Source organism: Natator depressus, chromosome 3 (assembly GCF_965152275.1).
Source record: "Natator depressus isolate rNatDep1 chromosome 3, rNatDep2.hap1, whole genome shotgun sequence".
In the NCBI taxonomy this organism is placed as follows: Eukaryota; Metazoa; Chordata; order Testudines; family Cheloniidae; genus Natator; species Natator depressus.
Window position 1 is genome coordinate 153,069,288 of NC_134236.1, and position 25,591 is coordinate 153,094,878.

General features: G+C 44.0%; 1 protein-coding gene across 2 annotated transcripts in view; it reads left to right on the forward strand.

Moving 5' to 3' along the window:
• The window catches only part of DAAM2 (dishevelled associated activator of morphogenesis 2), a 245,128-nt gene that overhangs the window by 26,081 nt on the left and 193,456 nt on the right, over positions 1 to 25,591 (forward strand). Inside the window, exon 1 of one of the 2 annotated variants that reach the window (XM_074949117.1) lies at positions 1,907 to 2,088. The exons of the other annotated variant lie outside the window; for it this stretch is intronic. The gene's annotated coding sequence lies outside the window, so the exon portion shown is untranslated. Of the gene's footprint in view, positions 1 to 1,906; positions 2,089 to 25,591 lie in introns of those variants that run through there. 2 annotated transcript variants of the gene reach the window in all.

A 25,591-nucleotide genomic window follows, 5' to 3' on the forward strand; every position in this document is an offset into this window, starting at 1 on the left:
CCTTTGTCCAGAAGCTTCAGGTTTTTTCCAGCCTCCCTGCTAAATCTCTGGCACCAGGCCCTCTGCCCTGGACCTTGGGTCTCCCTGCCTTCTCCCCTTGTTAGTCAATCAGTGCCTTACCTCCAATGAGATCTCAAAGGGAGCTAGGGGAGGAGTCTTGAGCTGGGCACACTGAACAGCTGGTAGGGGAAGGGGAAGAGCAGCAGCTGCTGAAAACTGCCTAGCTTGGAGGAGGAGGAGGAGCTGAGGGGCTGGGAGCAGGGGACTAATGGCATGGGGAGTGGGAAAACTAACGGACAAGGATATGTGTGGGAGGAGAGGACTAGCACACTGGTGTGGAAACTGGGATATGGGAAGGCCTTTTTCCCCTCTGAGTAACTGATGCTAATTTAATGTATAAATCATATACACTTTCTCCGGCATGCAGCCAAGGCTGGTAGCAGAGCTCAGGCTAGAAGAACGATGATGGGCCCTGGTGGCTTAACACTTGGCTATTAGTGCCGAAGTTCATAATTTCATAGTGTGGTTGGATGGCTTCTCAACTTGCAGTGCAAGACCACACCTTCCCTCTGGTTAGCTGGCATCCACTGAGCCCATTTGTGAAGGGTCTGGGTCACTAGTGCCCTGCACCTTTTGTAATTGTCACCATTGTGCAAAATGGGTGTGACATGCTAACACACTGCAATAGTCATGTTGTACACCCACTGTGCACCAGAGCAAATGACTGCTCAAGGCACAGGGCAGCTGTGAATTGGCCCCACTTTGTCTCATCTAACTAGTTCCTTTGAAGATATTGCTTTTCAGGTGATGTTGCTTTTTCTTTCACTGTAATATGTCCTGCCTTTTTGTGGCTCGATCAGACTTTATTTTAAGGTAGTTTTTTCTTGTAATTTGTTTTGGTTGGTGGTGGTTTCTTATTGTTTAGTTATTGTACAAAGAGTCAGTGTTTTCCATATACAAAGAGCAAACCGTGTACTTTCAGGCTGGATTACTTATATTTGTGATTAAGGAAAAGAACAAAAGAAAGGAAGGATAAACATAGTCTTTAGTTGGAAACATAGTGTTACTCTGTCTGTAACTTTTACTGGGGTTGAACTCTCAGCTTTGCCCCCTAATCAACAGAGGGAGCAACTCCTTCCATGTTAAGGTATGGTACACTTAAAACACGCACATCTCCTGGATGGGAAGCTGGGGAATAGAAAATCCCTTGGAAACAGTGGATCGCTACCAGACTAAAGTTATTTTCAGAATGAGAGAGTGAAGAAACGGGGGAAATTATAGGTTTGCATTTGTTAAAATATACTCTACCCTACAAGGGAGTAAATACTTTTAAGGACAATGTAATGTGAGTCACTTGCAGCCATCCCTGATTGGATAATTGGATAACATGTATGTATATAGTTAGCCATTCTTCACTGGGGTGGAGGGAGGGGTTAGTGTGTTCTAGTGTTTAGATCAGGTATCTGGAGTTGGGACCCCTGCATTCTAGTCCCATCTCTGCCACAGATTTGCCAGGTGATGTTGAGCAAATAGCTCAACCTCTCTGTCTCAGCTTTCCTGTCTGTATAATAATTCCTACCCACCTTTGAAAAATGCTCTGACAGCGTTGAATGAAAGGCTGCGTGGAAGACTAAAGTCTTGTTGTTGTTAATGAACCATGTAGGAAACTATTTCATATCCTGATGGATATCAGCCAGGTCTTAAACAATGAGAACCCAACTCCCACCTCTCCTGCTCCAAACACCATTCCATTCACGTTTTTTTCAAGAGTCTGTTCATTGGTACTGCCTGTCAAGCTGGAGCTTGTCTCTTTAAGAAAGTGTAGCACAGTAGCAGAGGAAGGCCCTGCCTCCTAAAGCTTGTAGCACTGTAGCTGGGCTGTGGAATGGGAAACAGTTCTTGATCTTTATCCGAATACAGTGTACACACACACATACACGCAACCACCCCATCTGCAGCTCACGCAGTAACATCCAGCGTGGAGATCAGTACTCCTGCCTGGCTCTCTGACACAGGATGGACGTTCCTGAGCACTGAGCTCAGCTGCTGTAAAAAGCAAGTAGGAAAACATACAGCTGGATAAAATTGGTAAGTCAAACTAAAGTCACATCCTCCTCCTTTGGACTGCAGCTTTCAAGTCTCTTTATTTTTAATATTCTTTGCAGGCAGTTGGGTTTTTTATATTGTCTTCTGAACAGAACAGCTGGGAAAACATGAGGGGAAAATAAAAATGTAAAGTAGATCTCGAGCATTTGTTGCTCCTTTCTATTTTAAAATCCCTTTTCCACATTAACACTTGGCTGCAGGAGCTGGAAGGGGAAAGCCAGCGAGTGCTTCTGTGTAGTGGGGAGGAAGCTGGTAAGAGCTCTAATTGGCTTTTGTAGTGAGGATGATTGAAGAGGGCAATCTTAAAAAATATCAAGGTGTTTGAAATAAAGTGACTTGTCATTTACTTTAAAAGGTTAAACATTTCATGTTCTGCAATTTTTAAATAATATTGCAGTTGACTGTAGAAGGGATAGATTGCTGTCAACAACATCTTTAAAAGCCATCAGATTTTAAACTGCTTTTAAGCAAGTGGCGAATAGATGTTGATTCGTTTCAGATAAAATATATTGGTAGATCTGGAAGGGTAGGCAGTGCCATAAAATGCCATTTTCTCAGTGAAAGACAGAGGGCGGTGTTGCTGCATCTGGTAACAATTCACAGTAAACTGGCCAGGGAAGTTGGTAAAACTCATTTGTGAATAACTTAATGGTGATTAAACTGGTAAAAAAAAAAAAAAGATACATCTATACAGCAACCTCTACAGTATAGCATCCAAAGGTAGGTGCAACTATTTAGTGGCTTGATTTTTTGCGCTCCGGGGGACAAAAGTAGGTTAATTTGAATTGTTACAAGAATAAAACTTCTGTCAATCAAATCAGAACCTGCTTATAAAAATGAGATTCCAGACTCATGGCTGAAAGGAGTTAAATTTTTAATTGATATTTTCTTGTGTTTTACCCACTGACAAGTTTTTGAGCACTGCAGAGAAATAGTGCTACACACCAGCTACTAAAGCAAATGTGCAAAATGTTTAATGTCGGTGGCACTTTGTGTGTTGTGCTGCATATGTAGATTCAGCCTGGGTAAGGAAGAGGAAGGATGGTGCCTAATCTAAAAGGTTTGTTAGAATATCTGACACATGCTTATTTCAAGAAGGTCTAATTCAATGTTAACCAAGTTGCAGGTAGGAAGTTGACCACTGAGTCTGAAAACAGTTTGTCTCAGATATGGTCGAGTGATTAGTGCAGGGGAAGGAGACCTAGAACCAAGGAGTCCTGACTCCTCAATACCATTTCCATGTCTGAAATATTGTCAAGTGGTTAGAATTGGGGAGGGAGAGGCAGAGGACAGGGAGTGGAGTGGCCATTGAGAATAGGTTCTGTTCCCAGCTGTACCAGTTATGCTGCATTGTTCTGGACAAGTCTCTTAACCATTCTGAGTCTCATTTTACTCCTCTATAAAATAAAGGTTAGAGCATATAATAAAATTCCATATATACACATGGATGGAGTTTAAAAATACTTAGCTACCTCATAGGGGTGTGAATGTAAGTCTGGGATAGGACCAGAATGTTACTATAACTAATACAATTATTGTTAGTTAGAGAAGGGTCTGAGCTGCCATATCAAATTCAAAGGTAATCAAAGTGTCTGTTTGTATTGGGATCTGTGACTTTTGTACTGGTCTGTCTTGAGCTGTATGACAGTCTGAGGTTCCTAACTTTCACTCCTGCTACTTGATGTGGGGGTGGATTTACAGTCTCTGAATCCTCAATGTAAGCCATTACAAGAAAAGCGGATTAAAACAGGGTGAATGACTGTGTGAAATCTGCTCATTCAGACACCCTGTGACCACATTTCATTGACTTTTTCAGAGCGCTGTTCCGTGTGCTGGGGCGGTGGTGCACATGAGCTGCAGTCACATGGCTGAACTGCAAGAGGCTCTGAGAGAGTCATTAGGGGAGAACATGTCCAAGGGGTAGTGGGTTTTCAGACACTAGGCAGGTAGTCAGTCATCCATGGATGAGAAGTGGGTACATGGTGTAGTTTCCAAGGTAGGATTTTACCCTAAACTTTCTTGTTCGTTTGTTCTCTCTTTAAAAGATAATGCTGATTTGCTGCTTTCTCTAGTGGGCACAGGCCAGCTGTCTAGGTGCTGCTTACTTTGCATTTCAGTGATCTAGTTTCTTTTACTACTCTGCTTTAAACAGTTTGCCTCATTGCATTACTTAGCTGGAGGTGTTGCTGTCCTTCTATCATTGTGTAGGATATTTGAGCCTTCTCAGGGAGGTGAAAGGGCTGCCACAAGTACGAGGTGAAGTTGTAAGTTACTTGACTAATCCCGGAGCAGGAAAGAAACCCTGAATGATTGGTTGCTAGGATGCCCTGGAGAAAATGTTGTCTTGGTAGCTTTACTACAAGGGCTGGATCTCCCTCTGTTTGGGACTATTGATTCAGCTCTATGCAGCAGCAACTTTCTCTGTCTGCTCATGAAACTTAGTGGTTCGTGCAGCACGTTTAGTTGAGAATGTGGATAAAGCTATCAAACACTGGGGTGAATTTGCCTCCTGCTGACCTTCCTCCTGGCAGCCAGACTCTTCGCTTGGTGGGGGTATCCATAACAACTTGACTTCTCTCTCTCCTCTGCTGACTACTGATTAGGTTAAATGATTATCAGCTGCATCTCCCTGTCTACTCTCTTGGTCAACATGACTGATCAGTACGTGTAGATGATTTTCATCCAGTTATTGTTTTCCAGTTTACTAAATCCTCAGACTGAAGTCCCCAATTTATCCCTGGAATTGAAAAAGTCCAGAGTAATTGACCCCAGCTGCTACTTATGTTCCATAAGACTCTACTTTAGGGTCTGCTTTATTTTGCACTAGGCACTGGGCTTCTCTATGCTTAAAATGCTACAGTGCCACAACTGTGCCCCTGTCAGTCTTTAGTGTAGATACTGCCTATGCCAATGGGAAGGGTTCTCCATCAGTGTAAGTAATCTACCTCCCTGAGAGATGGAAGAATTCTTCTGTCAACAAAGCTGCTGTCTACACGGGGACTTAGGTCGGCTTAACTACACTGCTTGTGGGTGTGGATTTTTCGCACCACTAACATAGTTAAACGGACCTAATTTTCGAGTGTAGAGCAAGCCTATGGAATCACATCTTATCCTGGCATCTGCATTGCAGCATCTTTATTTGCTATATGTGTGTGATTTCTGAAATTTGGAGATGCCCTTCCTGTTTTCTTAAACCTGGCACAGATAAAACTGGGTTGCTTTGAATGGTTTTTTTCCCCCCCTAGTTTTGATGCCTCTAGGGTCACCCATGCTGAACTTTCTGAAACAGCACAGGACTCTTCCATACCCTTCAAAGGATGCCCATGTCCTTGGAGTTGCTATGAAGCCTGAACTCTTGTCTGACATTCAATTAAGCTGTCACTGACACCAACTTGTGAGTCTAGCCAGACTGAAACCTGTTATTACTATGCTAGTTGCTGACAGTTCAGTTCCTAATTCTGGTTCACTTCTGCTCAGTGACTGGTAGGCTTTGTTTTGCAGGTCTTCCTGTTTAAGCTCCTAATGAAGAAGTTTGCATCTACCATAGTCTGCTTACTATAGCTTTCCATAGCAGCCCTTCACTGAGAACAACCTTGGGTTCCTGGAGAGAAGTAAGAGAACTGTAAGGTTTTTGGTGCTTACCTAACAGAGTTGGATCTGGCTTTGCTCTCTGCTGTTCATGTGATCTCTTGATTTCTTATTTACCAGGTTGCTCTCTTTGCAAGTTCCTGATACAAGTAGCTCACTTCCACCTCTAGGAGCCAGTATATCAGTAGCATCTTGCTTAGCTCTTTAAGGTTTGCTATCAGTTTATAAAACTGAACAGGATTGGTCTGATTTGGGTTTCTCTGTTTATCAGTTTGGTTGGGCCCCTTTTATCTTGCACAAGGAGTGCTTTATGAATATAAAGAGGAGTGAGTGAAGGATAGAAACATGGGATTTAGACTGTCTAATTTTAAACATTGTAACACGTGTATTTGAGGTCCCTTCCAGCCCAACATTTGTTTCTATGAATCTGCAGCACTGCCATCTACTGGATGGGTTGTCAGGCCTGCTTATGTGTGTATTGATGCCCTGTGTGGCTTGTGTGAATATACCTTTGCCCTAAGAGTCTATGGAAATTTCATAGTGGAGGGGGCCTCGAATTGCTTGTGCACTTCAGGGGACCATCCTGAATTTAATGTATAATTGGCATGTGCTGCTACAAGACCATATTGACCTGCAGAGAAGATGAAGGCCAGGAGATGAGATTTAAAAGGATTTGGAGGCAGTAAGGGGAAAAGATTGAAGGGTTAGGTTCTCCCAAGAATAACTTTGCTGAAGATACCCAAATGCAGCTAGTCCTGACTGACCCTTCCGGATAGATTATATCAGATCTGCCAGTGCTTACATATGTCTGTGTCAAATGTGGGGTTCATTATGCCATCTCCTGGCTGGTATAGTGCAGCTGGTATTTAGTCATCTCTACTGGCAGAGCCTATGGTACTGAGTTCTGTTCATCCTCTCACACCCGTGCAGTTTTCCCCAAGGACTCCAGTGTCTGTGGATGTATGATTGATTTTATCATTTTGTTAGAGTTAAACAACAATGAAAACTAGTCCCACACAAAGCTTTTAGCTGCCCTAACATTTAACTAAATTTGCAGGGACATGATGACCACCCAGCATCATTAAATAATCCTAGTCAAATAACTATGAACTCAGCCAGCCAATAAATCAAAGCAACAGGAAAGTCCCTCTCTTCCCCACTCCTTCTCTATTCCAGGAACATACTATCAGACTCCCCCCGCCCCCCCCCCAAAAAAAAACAAAAACAAAAACAAACAAACAAAACCCCAGACCCCTGTCAAATAAGTAGTGGCTTTGCAGCATGTCCAGAAGGTCATCAGGTTAAGGCTATTTTGGACCAAGGTGACGAAGTGAGGGAGGGAGGACAGAGCGATTTCCAGAGTCTCCGGGCCCAACTGGAAACACTCTGTTGAAAGCCCCACTCCCTTTTGTGACCAGATAATTTCAAGAGACCAGAGATTATAAAGCATCCCCATTAAAAGGAAAAGCCCAAGGTGTTGCTGACTCAGTGCCACCACATCTCTCAACTTCATCATTGGAAGTGGGGAGCTTAACTTTTTTTTTAGACTCCAATTTACTCTCATGCTGTCCTATTTATTATTTTAAGGTGTTTATGGCAGAACTGCCGATGTGTGAAGAGGAACATAAAGGAAATGTAACTAATCCTTCATCGCTCATCATTTTCAGCTGCCTGTGCTCTGGTCTCTCCTCCTGGGTCTCATATTTGGTCCTTGGCAGGCTGAGTGGTGGGGTGGGCGAGCAGGAATCGCCTGAATAGGCATCACATAATATGGGAGATCAATGCAACATCCATGCATAGGAAGGTGGGCTAAGGACAAGCAGAGAGTTGTCTTTCTGATTTTCCCCTCCGGCTTTTCCCACTGGTGTCAGAGGCATTGCTTTAGGCTGGCGTTTTGTGGTTTAACCAATGTTGTGTGCATGCCTCATTATGTCTAGCTCTGCAGCTTCTTTCTAAATGTATTGGAACATGTAACCTTACCTAGCTCTGGCTACTAAGAGGCATGATCATATAGATGTGTTTGTTTTGAAGTGCATGGAGAAGCATTGTAAATTTCAGCTCTCTGGAAAAGATTGTCTCAGCAGCTGATGAAGCCCAAGCACATGCCAGATAAACTGAAAATAACACAAGAACTTTTCATTTAAAAAAAATAAACCCCAAATCCCTTACAGAGGCAGTTTTATAAATACTGTATCTATCACTTCACCCTTGCTCTGAGTGCCGTTGACTTAGACAGCTGCCAGGATATTGCAATGTGCTAGCAGGTAAAAGACATGAGACCAAGGGAGGGTAAGGAGTTTTTTCTCCTCCCACTTCTTGGGGGTTTATTTTACTAGAGCTAAAACATTCTGACTGAAGAACACAAACTGGAAACTAAGCATTTGCTTATGAATGGCTTTTTGGGGAAAACATTTTAAAGGTGCAATTTTATCTACTGGTAGGAAAACAAAATATTTTATAGCAATCTGATTCTTTAATAAAATGAGAAGGGACTTGATTTGATGTGCCTCTTTTTCCCCTCTCTCTCTCCCCCTAAAAGCAGGACACAGTATTCACTTGAAAAGAAAGGTGCATGAGGAACTGGGGCCAGCGTATCTCTATTGGCTCCCATATTAATCAGTTAAGTTTCCCAGCTAGTGAAGTGGAGTTATCTTTCCCAAAGCCTGGGCAGCTTCACAAGTGAGTGTGGTTTTTTGTTTTCATTTTTCCTTCAAGTGAATTTTTAGTTCTGGTAGAAGGTGCTAAACAGACAGCCCTGAAGACCAAAGTCCTCTGTTTATCCACAGAATCAGTGTAGCTTGGACAATAACAAGGTTAACTACCACCATCCTGCCCTTTACCATTGTGTTCCCCCTGACCCCCTGACCTACAGTACCAAGAGTCTCCTTCAGTCTCCCTATTCAATTTCATCCTTCGCTAGCAACAGGGCAATTAGTTACAATTGTGATGGTAATTAGATTGTGGGCTGTTTGGATCAGGGGTCTTGTTTGCCTATATGTGCCTTGCTAATGCAGATTGGGGCCCTGGGTGCTACCTTATCACACAATATTATTTATTCTTTACGCAGCGTCTCCATTCATTCATTCATTCATTCATTCATTCATTCATTAGGAGCTGATCAGACTCTTCCAACTCATTTCATATGAACAGCCATCAGATGGTCATTATTGCAGCTGATTTTGGCCCACTGACCTTGTGGGGAGAGGTTCTGTATCCCATTACCAGCCCCCTGAGGCATTCAATCCTCCTGATGTAGTTTTTTCCATATTCCTTTAAGCTTTGCAAAATCTGTTTCCAGGTTCTCTAGTCTTCCCTTGGACCAACTGGGGATCCTTGGGACCTTTAGGAAGACTGTGATTTGTGAATTTTTGTGGTTAGTGTCTGACTTGAGGATCAGTCTATGAACGACGATTTTTTTTAACCTAGACTTGAAGGTAGGATTGAGGGAATATGTCTGTCAGTGATGTACAGATTCTGGTAAAAGCCAAGAGGCTGAATCACAATTTTAGGACAAACTGAATTTGTTGGGGCAACTTTTTTCAGATTTAAAAGATTACTTTAAAGCATTTTTGCAAATTATGCATTGATACCTGTTGGTATTTATTTACTATGGCCTATGTCTCTGTGCTATAAAAAAGCATTGTCCTATTAAATATAGTCCCATCAAATTATAGAACATTAGATAATTAAATCTGGAAGAATTTTTGAAATTGAAGTTACTTTTCACTCTTTAAGCTGCTTGTTTACTAACTGCATCAGTTTAGAAAGAGAAACAAACTCGGTCAGTTTTACTACTTGTCTGTTTCAGTATCGGTCTTTCACACACTACTAACACATGCACTGTTTGGGCTGGAAACACTACTGGGATATAGTTATGTCCAAACAAAAGTTTTCAGTAAAAGAAAAACAAATCATTATATCCCTTCTATTTATTTTAGATTTTGCACATAAATGTTGGGCCTAAGGCAACCAGACGGTGTCACACTTCAGGAAGCTAATTTGGCTATTCTTTGTAGGTGGAATTAAAATAAAGATGAACTGTGGCCAGTTTTTTTAGTGGTTTCATTTATTTTTAAGATGCTTCAGTTAGTTTGGACAGAAAAGAGCTGGTGTGAAACTCTCTCAGAGAAGTGTAGTGATAAGAGCAGGAGAGTAAAGATCGAGGTTTTTGGACTCCATTTCTGGTTCTGCTACTGCCCTGCTATTTTACTTTGGGAAAGTTATGAGGTTCCAGATTTTCAACAGAGTTCCAACACAGGTTGGCAGGTGCTCAGCATTGGCAATTAGGGACAGATTTCTAAGAGCGCAGCACCCAGCAACTCCCATTGTGACACTTATGGCTGGATTTTCAAAAGAGCAGTTTCAACATCCTGAGCTCTTTAGAAAAATCTAGCCCCTTATTTTAATGCCTAAACAGTAGCTGAACTCTCTCAGAAGTCTGGTCCTTCATCTCTGCTCATCTGTCAGACACACTCACTCTCGTTCCTGTCTTACAGGGGTGCAGTCAGAGAGGTATAGTTAGTTTAATCTTTGAAGTCCTTTTGAGATCCTTGAGCAAAAGGAGCAACACTTTGCACTTGCCTGTTGTCGTCTTATTTATTCTGGGAACCAAAACCAAACCTCAGCAGCACTGGAATCCCAGCACAGAGGGCCACAAGTTTTTCTGCCAGACCTCTGAATTATTTATTTCTCTTACGAGTATGAAAGTTTAATAAGACACGTGGATTAAAGGCTGAGCAATCAAAAAGAAAATCAGTGTTCACCTCTTGCTTGCTTGCTTAAAATCCTCTTTTGTTATCCTCTTGCTTGCTTTCCCCCCTCCTTAAGGGGCCAGGGTGGTGGGTATATTAAGTGGAATAGACTGTTGCAATTCTTGGCAGCATGGGGCCAACATATTGTAATGGAGATTTCCATTCACCTCTGCTCCCACAGACACAACAGAGCAACTCCTTTAAGCAGCTTTGATATGACTGTGTAGCTGGACACATGAGGGTGTGTGGCATGCAGTGTTTACATAGGGGTCTGTTTGTATGAATGTTGGTATGAGGCTGGGCGTGGCTATGGTTGTCTGTCTGTGAGCATCTGCAGGGAATTTTATTAATATGGTGATGTGCGTGGAGAAAGAAGAATATAAGCCAAGTTACAGTACTACTTGGCTTATTGAGCCTTTATCCCAATGCCTGATGCCATGATATGATCCAGAATAGATCCACAACTCACTGTAGCTGGTTCTTTCAATCCCCTGGAAATGTTTTCCTGACTTAAATGGATGATACTGAAATGTGTAATACAGGGCTGCAGCTTATAGATCAATGCTGACTCTGTGGGAATGAATGAATGCCTCATGTTTGTGCTATGGAGAGAGTTCACAATTGACTCCTTATGTTATGGCGCTGTGGTTTTCAGGCAGTGTTTTTTGCTGTCTCTTGGACTATGGAGGTGTTACCCCGGATTTCTCAGAAGTGAATACTACAGGAGGGATTGCTCCCTGATGGCTTTTTAATGGTTTCAGAAACTTCTTTCTAGTGATATTCCATTCCCACCTGAAACAGGGCTGGAACAAGACTGATGGTAGCCCGTAGCTCTAGCTGCACATTTCAAACTGTAAGATCTTCCTGTTTAGCAACCATTCTCCATTAATAACTTGCTTTCTTTAGTTTCTTACTTATTTTCCCATTACTTCAGCTCCTTTGACAGCTCTGGACTGGATTCCATGTCGTCTGTGCAGGTTCCTCTTTGCTGCTGATTTCTGGGACTACCAATCAGTTGCATGGTATTTGGGAGGGGGCTTATCTCCTTATCTTGTTGCACTGGGCTCCTTAGACTGGGCCAGAGAGGAGGTTCCAAGTATGTCGGTCTGTCTCCTATGAACCAAATTCCATCCTGAATGCATCTATTTCCCCAAAGACCTGGAAACTCTGGCCCAGATGTCAAAGATGTGTTTAGTAAAAATCAAATCAAGGAAACTCTATAGAGTTAACTGATGAGCCAACTAGAGCTGCATGAATAATTTTTTTTGTTCATTCAGCAAACCAAAAAATCGGGCAAAATATTTGGTTCAGTTCCAGAAATGTTAAGAATTTGTCCACAGATCAGTAAAATTAATTTCAGGCTGACAACTGTTTGGGTCCATCTCTTCGCCCCGATCCCCCTACCCTTTAGCCTGATTCAGAGGAAGGATTGAATCCACATCTCCTTCCTCCCAGGTGAGTGTCTTAATCCTCAGGCTATACACTCTCTCACACTCTTTGGCACAGTGAATGTTTAAGTATTTATACAAAATGGATTAGCTTAACAGGAGAGACTGAGTGCAACCCACCGTAGCATAGCCTATAATCTGGTTAGGGCACTCACGGGTGTGGTGCAGGAGACCTGAGTTCCAGTCCCTGCTCCAGACTGGTGATTCAAACCTCAGTCTCCCACATCCCAGACAAGTACCCTAACCACTGGGATAAATCTTATAAAGGGGACCCCCCACACACACACACACAATCCCAAGAAAAATCAAATTCATTCATAGTTCTGGGTTGATCAAAACTACGTTTTTCAGCAAATAAACTTCCCCTGAAAAATGTTGCTCTGCTAGAGTGCTAATTGCCTTGACTAGTCAGAAGACTTGTATAGCATTTTGGCTATGCTAGCCCCAGCTGGGATCAAGAAGGACAGTGTGTAAGAACATTGAAGGGGAGGGAGAAAATTATGTAAATAACCATTAAAGATTTAATTAGAGAGATGGGTGTTAGGGATAGAGAAGGGTGGGAGGTGTTCCTGGGAGTGGTGGAGGTCTGAGTCAGTTATTTCATCCACACTAGCTTGCTCATCCCTGTGTTTAAAAATCCACTTGAAAGGAGCCAGCAGATCAGGCTTTGGAGGGAATCCAGATCACAGACAAGTCTTTGAGGGTGCCAGGGGAATAAAACAGAAAACAACCTTCCAGGCACTTTCCCAGCAGGAATGAGACAAGTGGCCCACAGAGCTCCAGATGAAGAAATGCTCAGTGAATGCCTGGAATCTATCGTTCTCTTTCCGAGTGGATGGGGAGTCACTGAGAAGAGTGAAGAATCCATGGGCGGAGGAAGAGCTGCAGCCAAAGACGTGTAGTGGGAACCTTCTGCTGACAGGATCCCACACTATGCGCAAGCCAGGGGAGGCTGGGTATGGCTTGCCTTGTCCTTGACACATTCCCATGCAGCCTCCCTCCCTGGACAGTCAGGCTGACTTGGCAGCATAATTTTTAGAGTGTCTGAGGGGTCTTCCACCTCGATGGCAACAGGCGCATGTAGTGCATCTACCATACTCCAGACCACTGCAACTCAAAGGATCTGACTTCCAATCACAGCCACTTCCCAATAGAAATTGCCTGCTAGTCATTGAACATGTCATTGAAATTCTGTTTTGAATCACTCAATCGCTGAAATAACTCTGGACCCCTGTACTGCCTCTGCTGTGCATGCAGTTATGTGGTGGGCATACAGCAGCTGTGATAGCTTTATGCATCAAGGACTCCCTAAACTGTGCCTCCAATAGAGGTACATTAGCTAGGATAACTCTAAGACCCCTCTGATACGTCTGCACTGGAGGTTCACGGGATCGGTTCCTAGAGAGTACATAGGATTTGGTTACAGATGAACATGCTGTTAAAATAGCCTTCTTCAGACTCTGCCACTGTCATGATATAAACGGGTTAGTCAGTCTATGCCTCAGTTTCCCCATCTGTGAAATGGGGATGATAGAGCTCAGCAATCCTTGGATAAAATGGGCTAATTTATTATTCTTGTAATGCCTGGACTTGAAGGATCTCAAAACACAGCACTAACACAGATCAACTTCCCTTGCCTTTTGGGAGAGGGTTGTGGAAGTGTCACCTCCATTTTTCAGAGTCGGGGGGAAAAGAGCAACAGAGAATCAGTGTCTTGCTCAAGATCACACAGCAAGTCTGTTGCAGAGGCAGGCGGAGGACCTAGATTTGATTTGTATCTCTTCTCTCCCCCATCCTTCCTCATATGTAACAAAAGATGAAAATAGATAAGCGAACTCTTGGATCTGAACTTGATTCAATTCAGCAGGTACAGTGAGACTTGTCTGCAGGAGAATGGCTCATGGAGATAGGTGATGAGGGAATTCCCAGGACCTTGTGGGTGGGAGAGGGGCACTTAGAGCTCCCACAGGTACTGGGGTGGAATTCCCAGGATCCTGCAAGTCTTGAGTTCAGCTGTCCAGCTGCTGTTGCTTCTCAGGGACTCTATCAAATATCAGTGAACAGTCCCTTGCTGTTCTGTTTTCCTGGCTCCTTAAATGTTGCATGGAAATTCAAGGAGAAGGTCATAACATACAAGGGTCCCTCTTGGATTTCTGCTGAAGGATGTTGGAGTTACAGCAGCAGGGTTAGGTCTCCTCTCTCTCTCCCTCTGGGATCTGGGGAGAGGGTTCACGCAGGACAGGCAGGGCCAGAAACAAATACCTAAGGGAATACAATTTCCATAGAAGGAAACAAATTGCTCAATTCAGTTCCCTGGAACTGGAAAATTCCTCACTTCGCTGTGCTGTTCTGTCCTGTGGGCAGATGGGACAGAAAGGAGGTATAACAGACTAAGAATTGGAGGGCCTGATGCTTTCTGAGCAATGAAATGCGGGAGTGGGTGCTGCTGCAGGCGGCAGCAGTAGGAAAGGACCCCTCAGAGGCTCTTCTGATCAGGAGGCAAATACCTCCTGTTGCAAGAGAAGCTACCCTTAGGTTGTAACTTTTGGGGCAGGGACATTTTTTGTATTCTGTTTGTACAGCGCCTTGCACAGTGGGGGCCTGGTCAATGACTGGGGCTCTCCTAGAGGCTATCACAATACAAATGATAAATTGTAATAGCCGGCCATGCAGCTTTGGAGGAACCTTGATAGAGTCTGTTCTGATTTGGGCTCTCAAACAGTCCTGTTTGGTTGGTTGCAAGAGCATCACCTCTCATCAAACCCGTTTCAATGGCCGAAGCCTAACACAACACTCTGGGGGTTTAAAATCACGGCTTGTAAAAGGTGCCAATGTTGCTTTAGATTATAACAGGGAGTCAAACAGTGGTGGTGTTAGCTAGTTACGCTGGTTTATTTGCAGACAGTTTTGCTATGAAATGCTAGTGCTGCTGAACATTTCTTTTCAGGTGGTTTCAGTCCCTCTGTTCATGCTCTGCTGAAATATGGAGGCCTGCTGATTTCTGAAGAATGAAATCTTGTCAACACATTTTGCTTGTTTTTGTTAGACCCTTAATGTTATCTTTCCACTCTGTGTGTGTTTCATTCACTGAAAATCGTGGGCACAGCTTTCTCTCATTCCATCCTGACTTGTTCCCCGGTAACAATACCAAGGCATTGATAGACAGCTTCCTCTTTAACGTAGGAGGTGAGAGAGCCATTTCTGCAAGCTCACTGCATGCCAAGGCTGCAGACAGAATGGCCACAGCTGTTATCAAGTGTGCAGGGTGGAGAATTGCTGGTGGATCTTATGAAGGAACTTATTCAACATATGCTGTGCAGAGATTGTTTGTTTGAGACTCAACTGAATTTTTGATTTTGGTTTGGAAACAGACAGGTCAAGGTGAGTGGATAAAGACAATTTTGTCAATCCAACAAGGTTGGCAAGAATCTGATCTCTATTGATGTCTCTAGGGTTTTGCAACTGACTTCGTTGGGACTAAGAATTGGCCTAGTATGTTTTTATTATGTATGATTAAAGTTCAGTGATTACAAGGGGATTTTCTTTGTAGTATGTAAAACAATGATTGCAGACAGGTGGTTTTACATCACCTGGTGAGTTAAGAGCAGCTGGGTGAATCTCTGGCGTTCTAGCATTGTCTTTTGTCTGGACATGCCTCTGTGGGGGACCAAGGATCTGGCATCTTAGTTAAGAGCTAACACGGTGGCCCTCAGTGTGCATATGTGTACAGGCAGGTGACTGAGATTGGAATTGAGGCCCTCAGCTCAAGTATCCCCTAGTAATAGGCAGTTGAGAGCTTGAAGTTAACAGTAAGGTCTTTTTACAGTGAACCCAGATGCTTTCTCTTAGAGGGAAGAGCAGAGAGAAATAAGAATACAAAGAATTAAATGAAATTCTTAGTGCTGCTAACTTGTCTTACAGAGTGGGAGAGAAGACAGAACTCAGGTCTTTGTAGCCACTCAAATGGCTTGATAAAAATTTACAAGATGCTGAGCTACTACAGTGATAGGTGTTATAAATACCTAGATTAGCAGGCCAGTGGGAGCTTTGCATTTTCTAGGGACATAATTTGGCTTTAGAATCAATGCTCTACAATGCTTAACATTCAAACAGCTGATAGGAGGGGCTTGGTCCTGACAGCCCAGGGTTGCTGCACTGATTGTAGCTGTGGGCATGATTTTAATTCTCTTCATGTAGCACTAGGGTGACCAGACATCCCGATTTTTATAGGGACAGTGCCGATATTTGGGTCTTTTTCTTATATAGGCTCCTATTACCCCCCCACCCCGTCCCGATTTTTCACATTTGCTGTCTGGTCACCCTGTATAGAACTGATGATTGTCATGCTGGATACTGAGCAAGTTGCTATGTGGATGGTGTCAATTTCCCAATTTGGTCCTCTTGCCATCAACATAGGATTCCGCTTGGATCTTTTCTCCTTAATTACTGATGATTTAACATAGATAACACTGTGTAAATTAAGCATCAGGGCAGATTGCAGGTGCCTCTCCCCCGGCCTGTGATTATAGGTCTTTCATTATTGACATGGACTATACCCTGCCCAACCTGTCTGTGAACTTAGTCCAGTTCAGGGTGTGTCCTGTAACTGGGAAGGGAAAGTTCCTTGTACTTTGCTCTCTTTTTTTTTTTTTTTTTTAAGAAGTAAACAGTGTGTGTCTTAGCAACACTTTGTGGGCCAGACCTGGAGAGATGAACCATCTAGTTCCAGTTCATCGGGCAGCCCAGAAAAGGCTCATTTCCCCTTGCCTCGTTTTTGTTAAACTTTGGATTTATGAATTCGCCCATGCACACGCAGAAGTCATGACCGGCAGTAGACAGTAATCTGTCCTTAAGGTTCCTATGGCAAACTACCACCAAAGCTACCTTACTGCATTCAGCAACAGGGCAGGGAAAATAGAGGACTTGGAATTGGGACTACTTGGTTCTATTCTTGGCTTCAGGAGGACAGTCAGCCTAGTGATTAGAGCAGGGGACTTAGGAATTGGGACTTCTGGCTTGCTATGTATCTATTCTGTGTTCATCTCTGTGGTATCTGAGAGCCTTATATGGCTCTAAAATGGACTTGCTATGTAACTTTGGGTAAGTCATTTAACCACTCCGAGTGATATCCAGGCCACAGCTTTCATTGACTTCAGTACAGCTAGGATTTCATCCTGTCTCTCTCTATCCATCATTAAAAGGGAATAAGAAGTGTCGTCTTAATGTCCCACATTTGTGGTGCTTTTCCAAGCATGGAGCAGGGCATGTGACCTGCCCAAAAGACCTAACAATCTAAGAACATTTGCCTACTTGCCCTGGGGGAGGGGGCGGCAGTTCAGAGGCTTTTAATTCCTTGACATTTATAGTGCCCCTAGGATGGAAGGAGCTATAATGCAGCCACTGACACAGTGAATGAGTTTGAAAGGCACTTTCACCCCCCCCTCCTTTTTTTCCCCCAGAATTGTTGCCCCAATGAGAGGGGATGATATCTACTGCATGTGTTTGGACAGTGGGGAGGTAATAATTTGTAACTTGTATTGAAGTTTTATTCCTAGCAAATTCTTTCTCCCTCCCTCTTTGTTTCTAAATTACTGCTCTCTCTGCCTCCCTCCCAGGCCACGGACAATTGGCTAATGCTACTTCGAATGCTGGGATGCAGGAATGTGCTTTCCCAGGACCTTCCTTCCTCCCTCCTGAGCTAAAGCTTAATTCCTCATGAACTATAAAATTTGCCCCAAGATGAGACTTTTATGATGTTTAAATAAACTTCCTGTTCCAGTCACTTACAAAAGTCAAACCCAAAACCCTGCATACAGCCCAGTTCCCCTGCACTGGGTGGCTGTCCAGCTGTTCTGTCTCCTGTGGGGAGGTGGGGGTGGAGCGGGTACAGTACATGATGATGAGTTGTACCAGGTCTGCCACTTCTCTACTGGCCGTGGGTTACTTTTCTGTAGAGTTTAGTCTAATTTAAAAGGCCTTGATCAACCCCTTTGCTCCCACAAGTCATTGGCTTGATCTCCTCTGCCATGTGTGGAGCAGGATAGTGTCTCGCTTCTGCGACCTTTTGGAAGACCCTGTGCTGGAGCTGCAGGGGGGTGAGACTTCTTGGCATTTTGAGGGGCCAGACAGGAGGTGGAAGAGCTGCTCTCTGTGGTCCCCATGCCTCAGAGGGGCAACATAGCCACTCAAATATCAGAACCTGTAAGTTTTTTTTCCTACAGCAAGAACAGCCAGCCAAGGTTGTTCTCATGTTATGCTCCATTTTTTTTTCTCTCTCCATGTTTCTTGGACACTTATCTTCTGAATTCATCTTTTGCTTGTTCCCAGTCTTCATCCTAGTACACAAAGCCAGGATGTAGCATAACCTTTGGCGGCAGGCAGGCTGACCCTTGCCAATGTGCAGCCCCCTTTACCTAACATCTCCTTCTCTCTAGCAATGAGGTAGAGAGCTCTCTGAAGAGGATTAGAAGTACTGGTTATTAATCAAAAACTTTATGCTTAGTGCTAGAGAATGTCCCAGACAAACCTCAGGGTCCCTGAGCGAGTTGGGGATAGATAATGGGCTCTATCACCTTTGACTTCAAGGTTGCTGGTTCAAATCCTGACCATCTGATCAAACAAAGAAGAGAAGGATTCAGTGGTTTCTATGAAATAGCTTTGGTGGCCTCAGTCCAGTTCTTAGTGGATGAGTGTTCGTGTTGAAAACCCATCAACACCGTGGACTCACTTGTTGAAAATATCAACAGAGATGCCAAGGGCTGAACAGTCTGAGGCTGAAGTAGCTTCTTCACCCTAAGAGGTGGTTTTCCCAGTACAGGGTTGAAGTACTGTGGGGAAAGCAGCTCTTACTATCATGCTGTTTGTTCTGTGGGTAAACAGGGGACTCCCTTTCCATGGCGATCAAGGCAGAAGCTTTTGTACTGAAAACAAATATATTTAAAAGGTGTCTGGGGAGGAGGTGAATAGCCTTTATTTTGTGTTTGGACTCTGACTGAGGCAGGCTTTTCAGATTTCAAATGGGCTTCCATGCATTTTCCTCTTTTGAACAGCTTTATTCCCGTGCAGATTCTGGCTTTTTAACTTTTATTGCTAAGGATTTCATTCCCTGAAACTCCTAGAACAGCGTGAAACTTCAGCAAGGCTATTCTCTTCTCTTCTCCCCTCCCCCAAGCCTGATCATTTTTCTTTGCCTGGGATGATCTCTTGTTTTATTAAATTAGACCCAACTCTGCCACAAGTAAAACAATGGAAAACAAAAATCCACCGAAATCCCCAGATGAGAGAATCAAGAAGCAAAAAGTTTCCAATCTTAATGGACAAGAGCACCCATAGAATATGATTGGCATGAAGACACTTGTGTTCCTTTGTCCATTTTGATACTGCATGTCAGACATTCCCAACCACTGGCAGGGCAGCTCTTTGCAAACTTTCTCTTGAATCTGTGATTTGATGGAAGCAGACAGCTGTATTCTGAACTACCTGTGCATCTCAGGTGGACTCCTGAGCACCCCAACTACAGTGCATGGCACTCCTGTAGCCTGGAGGAGACAAATATACTAATGACCATGATTTCTGTGCTTGAGAACAAAGACTGAACTCGCTTGGTCAGTTCTGGCTCTGCTGCCATCTGAAATGTTTGTTAATCCCAAGGAGGAGTGAAGTCCTAAAGCTCTGCCAAATCCTTGTCCACCCCAACAGGAATTCTCTTTACGTTTGAACTGAGCATAAGCCAGCTAGTTTTCTCCCACTGTGCCACTTAGGGAGTGACTTGGAGGAGCAGAGGAATGGCACTCTTGTGATCAATGGTAAGGTTTATTAGCAGCTTCCAGACAGTAACAACATGGACCTTTGATCTGTCCACTGCCCTGACAGAATCTTCAGGGCAAAAGAAGTGGCCAGTTATTGCATTGCTGTCACCCAGGGCATAGATTGACAACATTGCCTTTTGTGTGGTTATGCTTTAATAGTTTCTGGAAGGGCAGCTCTTAAACAGGACATAAGCTGCAGAATTTTTTGGTCTGTCTTTTTCCCCCTCTTCCCTGCAGCACTATTAATGGGAAAGGTCTGTGACAATCACCGTTACATCAGGCCACTGAAACTGTGTGTCTTAAAGAGAAGATGAGGCTCTATGGTCTTCATGACATGAACCTGGTAATTGCTGTCTTATGTGGCTTTCATATTTTCACTATTGAGGCTGCTGCAAAGTTGCCATCTACTATAGAAGTGATGACTCTCTGGCAAGAGAGGCATTAAGAATAGCATGGCCCAGGGATACTTTTCCCTCCCTATGGCATCTAGGCTTGAAAAACATTGCCTGGATTCTTTGCAGTCCACAGGGTTCAAAATAAATGGAATTGTGCTCTTTTAACTGAGCCTTGCATGGAAAATTAGCCAAGTAAAATGCTGCCCATGTGACTGAAAGATGCAGTGAATTGGAAGAAGTTGATAAGATTGTTCTTGCGTTTGGAATGGCTCTTGATCCCTCCTCCCCCTGAGTGTGTGTGGCTAAATATATTTAGGGAAGAATAAATTATACTCAACTGTCTGACAGACTGAACTTTTATCTAGGGACTCTGGTAACACTTTAAACAGTGATAATGAATCTCAAGTTGCTAGATATCAAATACAACCTTTTTATAGGTGTAGTTTGAGGGCATTTTGTTTTGCAATGTATAGAGCAATCTAAAGGGGGGGGGGGGAGGGATCTATATAATTCTTTGCTTGTTGCTGGGATCAGTCCAGCTTCCGACAGATGTTATCTTCCTACTGTAACCTACGTGGTGAAGAAAGCCATGAGTACACAATAATACTTGCCCTCCAGTCCCCATCAAACAGGCTCCAATCTAGCCGTAGTGTGACTATCTCCAGGGAGAACAAAGGAAGTCTGTTTCTCATTCAACTCGTGCCCATTTTGCTGACACTGTCAATGGTCACAGCCTGTTGAGTTGGTGGAATTTTTATTTCTGGTGTGGGCACCCATCCAATAAGAATTGGATGGAGACAGCAAATTCATTACATAGATGAGCTGCAGAACACTCATCTGCTGGAAGCAACGTTTGGTCACTTCAAAATTTGGCCTTCATTTACATTGCTGGAATTCAAATCAAATGTGTTTGAACACTACTGAAGTTCTGTGAGGGTGAGGGCATGGATTCTGTGCCATGGCTTCAGGTAACTGGAGGGCCTGGATTCTGTGCTTTCAGGGTCCTTGAAAGCTCTTAAATTGGTAGCTGACTCACGCAGGCAGAGGGCAAAACAATCCTTTGCTTTTTTTAGATGGCCTAAAATGCTCCAGGAAAATAATTAATGCCTGTGAAAGAAGACGCATCATAGAAAAGGACTGTTTGGGTTCCAACTGAAGCAGACAGTGGCGTAAAAACACAAGAAGGCCATCCAAGACCCACAGCATTGCTTCAAGCTTCAGTTAATTCTGTTGTGTACAGTGAAGTGTGCATAATCCTCCTGTTTTTTGTCAGAAAATGATTGGATCATGCTATAAATGTCAGAACTCCCAGGTCATTAATACTGCACAGGCAAACTGGATAAGAGCCTACAGAAGCTTCTATCATCTTTACAGTCACCAAATGATCCCACTGTAGTTTTTGACTCTGTTGGAGTTCATGGATTTCCAGGATTTCTTTGGAGGAAGCTCTTCCCAAGATTAAGCATGTGCATTTCTCTCAGGGTGACTGTCTTTATGGTTTAAGCAGATGTTGGTGAGCTTGCCACTGCAGAAAGTCAAATGAGCTGGTCCTGGAAACAGACTAGGATGTCATGCCTGCAGGAAGTGCAATGTGCACATGAAATGGAACAGCAGAGAAGAGAATGGCTTTGGTAGCTAGGGTGGCATTTGTTATGAGAAACCTCTCCCCTTCCTGATTGCCAAGTTACAACACTTCTCTCCACTTTTCAGATATAGAGAAGAGGCACGTGTTGCACAGGTGCATACCCGCCCTCACACTGGCAAATGCACTGGTATGTTTACATTCATAGGAAGACGTGTACACTCAGACATACACACATACGCCTCTGTACACAACACACACGTCATTTCTTAGTGTTGGCATGCTTGCTCTTCTTTGCTAGTGCTATTACATCAACACACCATCTTACAAACATTTTCATCTGGCTCTTTTTTTCCAGTTGGAACATGCAAGATTTCTTTTTAAGACAAAGAAAAGCAGCTTAAACCTGAGAAAATATTTTGATATTTTGGCCTTTTAGAAAAGCCCTGACTCAGCCATTCTGATCTGTTGTGAAATGAAGCTGGGTGATGACTTCCTGACTATGAAATATGAGTGTTCCCTGTTATAGATGGATTTTGTGATCTCCATAGCTGTGTACAGTACATCTTGTGTATGTGAATGAGTGACACAGCACAGTGCCTGCAGGAAACACATTCTTTTGCAATGGGCCATATGGGTGTCTCTGCATTTTTATGATGCAGATAGACAGCGCAAGCAACAATCCTTATCATCCTTTCTTTATTTAAAGCTTTTTATTGCATTTTGTTCCAGCACGTAGCTCATGCATTGCAAAAGCATGTCTGAGATAAAGCAGAACTAAGAAACCCCATACCAACATTTGCAGTGGAATATTACAGGTCATGTGAGGTGGGTCCGAAAATAGGGAGGACTGTAATTAACTCTGATGTGAAATATAAATGGTTAATGAACATTCTCAGCAAGTGGGGAATGGGAGACTAAAATATACTAGTTATGTCAGAAAGGGCTAAAGCAAATGTAACAAACTAGTGCGCGTGCGCACCCCTCGCCCCCCACACATATACGCAGGCCTTGGGTTGTCAGCATCAAAAACATAAGCCTTTACTACTTGAGCTAAGGGAATAACTTTTAGCTGTGAGTAGATAGTAGGCTGCTATCCATGCTGATCCAGCTACTTGAGGGAGACGCTCACATATTTTAAAACTGTGTTTCAGGCCACGTGGTGTAAGTATACTTTACCTCACATGGGAGAAGGGACTAAATGACCACTCTAGGTCTCGTCCAGCCCTACATGTCCGTGATTCTATGTAACAGCCAAGTAATCCAGTAAGAAATGGGCCACTTCCATATGGGTTCTGAGATCTTTGTCAACCCTACAGGAAACGTTAGGGGCTGCAGTGCTGTCTTGGAGGTGATAGTCTCATTGGGGGTACTGTTGCTTAAAGGGCAGGAAAGTGGATGCTGGTGCTCAGATGTCTTGGGGAGGGGTACAGTATAACAACCTGGATAGAATGGAGTCTCTTTCACCAGGGGCGTGAACAAGTCGGCACAAGCAGGGGCATGGCCCCCCAATATTTGATGGGGGCACAGAGCACCCATGGCCCTGGTGGGGAGAGCGAGCTCCTCCAGCCCCCGGGGTCACAGAATGTACCCTGCCCCCAAAGCAGTGCAATGAGCTGTAAATGAGTAGAGAACTAGGCAGAAGGTGTCACAATTGTGGAAGGCTATTGTTTAGTTCTGTGATGGCTAAGGTGTTTTCTTTTGGTGCGAGAGACAAGCCTAAGGGGAAAGAGAAGAAAGGTCTAGTTCAAACAGGATTCCTGAGGTTGCCATGGTGCAGGGGAGGACACCCTTGCTGTCTAGGTGGATTTGATCAGCTGCGGCTTAGTCATCTGACAATGATGAATGAACTGGGAGGCAACAATTGCTGAGGTATAGAGGAGCCTCCAGGGAAAACCTGCCTGCTTCAGAGCTGAGATGGTTATGGGTATGCCAAGGGCATGTGCCCTTGGAAAGCACCTAAGAGGAGTTTGTTTTGCTGCACTTGAATGAGAGGTTAAAGATGCGTTTTCTTGTACCCTTTGAGCATGTAACACACCAGGGTGGGGCAGGGGCACACTTTCAGTCGCAAATGAGTAGATCAGGGCCCGAGTTCTATCACTTGGTGGAAACCTTTGGCCTGTATTATGCAGGAGGTTGGACTAGATTATCGTAATGGTCCCTTCTGGCCTTTACTATATGAAACTGTTTTAAAGTTACATGTTCCCTGGGTAGTTTAAAGGGACCTGCTGTCCCGAAGGAAGGAAGGATAGTCTTGTTACTGACACATTGGTCTTGAAGTCAGGAGATCTGCATTCTATCCTGGCCTCTACACGTCTAATCCTTGGAATGTGGGGTTTTGGATTTTTCAGTTGGCTCTGGTGCTGTCACTTGAACGGTGTAGAGGCCATTCAATGTGTTACGCACCTCCATGATGCCAAATCTGGCATGTTAGAGTAGGATGCTTGTGAGGGACAGATGTCTATTGATGCCATCCAGCCATCATGTTATAGGTCTTCTGGAGGGCCCTTTTCATCTTGCTTTCTTTGGATCAGTCAAAAATGATTCTTTCAGGGAAGTCCTTCAGGTATGTTGGCAACAAGAAGAAAGCCAAGGAAAGTGTGGGCCCCTTACTGAATGAGGGAGGCAACCTAGTGACAGAGGATGTGGAAAAAGCTAATGTACTCAATGCTTTTTTTGCCTCTGTTTTCACTAACAAGGTCAGCTCCCAGACTGCTGCGCTGGGCATCACAGAATGGGGAAGAGATGGCCAGCCCTCTGTGGAGATAGAGGTGGTTAGGGACTATTTAGAAAAGCTGGACGTGCACAAGTCCATGGGGCCGGACGAGTTACATCCGAGAGTGCTGAAGGAATTGGCGGCTGTGATTGCAGAGCCCTTGGCCATTATCTTTGAAAACTCGTGGCGAACGGGGGAAGTCCCGGATGACTGGAAAAAGGCTAATGTAGTGCCAATCTTTAAAAAAGGGAAGAAGGAGGATCCTGGGAACTACAGGCCAGTCAGCCTCACCTCAGTCCCTGGAAAAATCATGGAGCAGGTCCTCAAAGAATCAATCCTGAAGCACTTACATGAGAGGAAAGTGATCAGGAACAGTCAGCATGGATTCACCAAGGGAAGGTCATGCCTGACTAATCTAATCGCCTTTTATGATGAGATTACTGGTTCTGTGGATGAAGGGAAAGCAGTGGATGTATTGTTTCTTGACTTTAGCAAAGCTTTTGACACTGTCTCCCACAGTATTCTTGTCAGCAAGTTAAGGAAGTATGGGCTAGATGAATGCACTATAAGGTGGGTAGAAAGCTGGCTAGATTGTCGGGCTCAACGGGTAGTGATCAATGGCTCCATGTCTAGTTGGCAGCCGGTGTCAAGTGGAGTGCCCCAGGGGTCGGTCCTGGGGCCGGTTTTGTTCAATATCTTCATAAATGATCTGGAGGATGGTGTGGATTGCACTCTCAGCAAATTTGCAGATGATACTAAACTGGGAGGAGTGGTAGATACGCTGGAGGGGAGGGATAGGATACAGAAGGACCTAGACAAATTGGAGGATTGGGCCAAAAGAAATCTGATGAGGTTCAATAAGGATAAGTGCAGGGTCCTGCACTTAGGATGGAAGAATCCAATGCACCGCTACAGACTAGGGACCGAATGGCTAGGCAGCAGTTCTGCGGAAAAGGACCTAAGGGTGACAGTGGACGAGAAGCTGGATATGAGTCAACAGTGTGCCCTTGTTGCCAAGAAGGCCAATGGCATTTTGGGATGTATAAGTAGGGGCATAGCGAGCAGATCGAGGGATGTGATCGTTCCCCTCTATTCGACACTGGTGAGGCCTCATCTGGAGTACTGTGTCCAGTTTTGGGCCCCCCACTACAAGAAGGATGTGGATAAATTGGAGAGAGTCCAGCGAAGGGCAACAAA